Genomic DNA, 2,500 nt, shown 5'->3' with positions numbered 1-2,500 from the left:
CCACATGTCTGTGGAACTCATAGGAGGAAAGTCATAAATCATTTACATGAAATATTTTGAGGTTAATGATAGATAAACGGTTAAATGTTAGCGGTAGATGAACGTTTAAATGTTAGCGGTAGATGAACGTTTAAATGTAAGCGGTAGATAAGTTTAAATGTTAGCGGTAGATGAACGTTTAAATGTTAGTGGTAGATGAACGTTTAAATGTTAGTGGTAGATAAGTTTAAATGTTAGCGGTAGATGAACGTTTAAATGTTAGCGGTAGATGAACGTGTAAATGTAAGCGGTAGATGAACGTTTAAATGTTAGCGGTAGATGAACGTTTAAATGTTAGCGGTAGATGAACGTTTAAATGTTAGCGGTAGATGAACGTTTAAATGTTAGTGGTAGATAAGTTTAAATGTTAGTGGTAGATGAACGTTTAAATGTTAGCGGTAGATGAACGTTTAAATGTTAGTGGTAGATAAGTTTAAATGTTAGCGGTAGATAAACGTTTAAATGTTAGCGGTAGATAAACGTTTAAATGTTAGCGGTAGATAAAAAATTAAATGTTAGCGGTAGATAAACGTTTAAATGTTAGCGGTAGATAAACGTTTAAAGGTTATCAGTAAATAAAAGTTTAAAGATTAGCCGTAGACAAACGTTTAATAGAGGTTAAAGGTTAACCATAGATAAAAGTTTAAAGGTTACCCATTGATGAAATTTTAAAGGTTAACCGTACATAAAAGTTTAAAGGTTAACCGTAGATAAAAGTCTAAAGGTTAGCCGTAGATATAAGTTGAGAGGTCAGCTGTAGATAAGCGTTAAATTGAGCTTTAAATATAAGTTTAGAGGTCAGCCTTAAATGAACGTTTAGAGGGCATCCATAGGTAAACGTTTAGAGGAGAGTCATAGATAAAAGTTTAGCGAGCCTTAGATAAAAGTTTTAAAAGATAGTGGTAGGCAATTATTGCATAAATAGAGCTTAAAAATCGAAATTAAAACACCAAATAACTTTAAAAATGGTTGTTACAAGAATTCAGTCACACATGCAAAATCTCTATTGCTTAATATCCGGAAGATGTTCAAAAGAATACGTGACAACAAAAGTCTATTCCATTTCATTCGCATTACACCTAAAGGCTTAAAGGTTTAAAGGCCGCTCATGAATGGCAGAGGCAAGGGGCAGTGACATTACCCTATCGAGTAGGACAATGCCCTAGAAACTAACCATAATGATCAGCGCACCAAGCCTCCTCTCCGCCCAAGCTAGGACCAAGGAGGGCCAGGTAATGGCTGCTGATGACTCAGCAGATAAACCTATGGGTTCCCCCTAAAATCCCCATCCTTAGATTTCAAGGATGGTGAGGTTGCAGCGAGCAAAAGAAACTAACCAGTTTGAGCGGGACTCGAATCCCAGACTGGTGATCACCAGTCAGGAACGTTACCACATCGGCCACCACAATCCTCTTTCACACTATGCATTTTTTTTTTCGCTGCCGCAATCGGTGTGGATCCGCCTTTGCCAAGAGCCCGTGTCTTACACAAGGTAAGGCAATCTTATCACACACACATTTGTCAGTCGACTGATAGATTAAATGGATCTTTTTTTACACTAGACGGACCGGATTTTTCTCCGCAGCGGCACCGCATTGCATGAGCGGTGCCCCAATGGCTTTGCACGGATCCGTTCCTCTGAAGGTGACTATTATAAGCTAATTATTATAATATAATTAATAACTATGAAACTTCTTTCCAATGTATCAAATGCGTATGGAATTTTTGGAAATAAAGCTGAATCATAGCCACTTATGGCTGTGTTCATCATGTGTGGAGGTTAATGGTTTCTGGTAAGTGGTGAGTAACTTGTTAGTGACCTTGATAGACACGTTGTTGTACGGCTTGGATTATGTCGGCATTAACAGATGTTTTGAACTGACTCATATATTTGGAAGCCTGGTACAGAATTCTAGACATTTGGCCTATTTGGTAACGTCTCTGGCTGGTGATCGCCAGATGGGGGTTCGAGTACCGCTCACACTCGTTAGTTCCTTTAGTGTCTGCAACCTAATCATCCTTGTGAGATAAGGATGGGGGGGGGGGGGTTTGGGGAAGCCTATAGATCTACCTGCTGAGTCATCAGCAGCCATTACCTGGCCCTCCTTGGTCCTGAAGCTTGGGTTGAGAAGGGGCTTGGGCGCTGATCATATGATATATGGTCAGTCTCTATGGTATTGTCCAGCTTGATAGGGCAATGTCACTGTCCCTTGCCTCTGCCATTCATGAGCGGCCTTTACACCTTTAAATGAGTTTTCTCTTTTTACTATAATGTTAGAAATTGGCACCAGTTTACAAAAAGTGTTTTTTTTCAGGTTTCACCCGGATGAATTGGGCTCATGAAACCTCAACAGGTGTTCAGTTCATATGTCTGAAGCTGATAATGGCGTAATTTTATCATGAACAAGTGCTCATTGCTATAAATCATTTGGTCATAAAACTTTATCATATGAAGACATTT

The 2,500-nt window shown here is 39.0% G+C and overlaps 1 protein-coding gene across 4 annotated transcripts in view; it reads right to left on the bottom strand.

The window, feature by feature from the left end:
• Positions 1-2,500, bottom strand: part of LOC137639910 (gamma-glutamyl hydrolase-like) — a 601,254-nt gene that overhangs the window by 16,398 nt on the left and 582,356 nt on the right. The gene's annotated exons all lie outside the window — the stretch shown is intronic.

The sequence above is a fragment of the Palaemon carinicauda genome, chromosome 4, assembly GCF_036898095.1.
Source record: "Palaemon carinicauda isolate YSFRI2023 chromosome 4, ASM3689809v2, whole genome shotgun sequence".
In the NCBI taxonomy this organism is placed as follows: Eukaryota; Metazoa; Arthropoda; class Malacostraca; order Decapoda; family Palaemonidae; genus Palaemon; species Palaemon carinicauda.
Note: the sequence above shows the minus strand (reverse complement) of the source record. Positions and strands in the feature narration are given on the sequence as shown.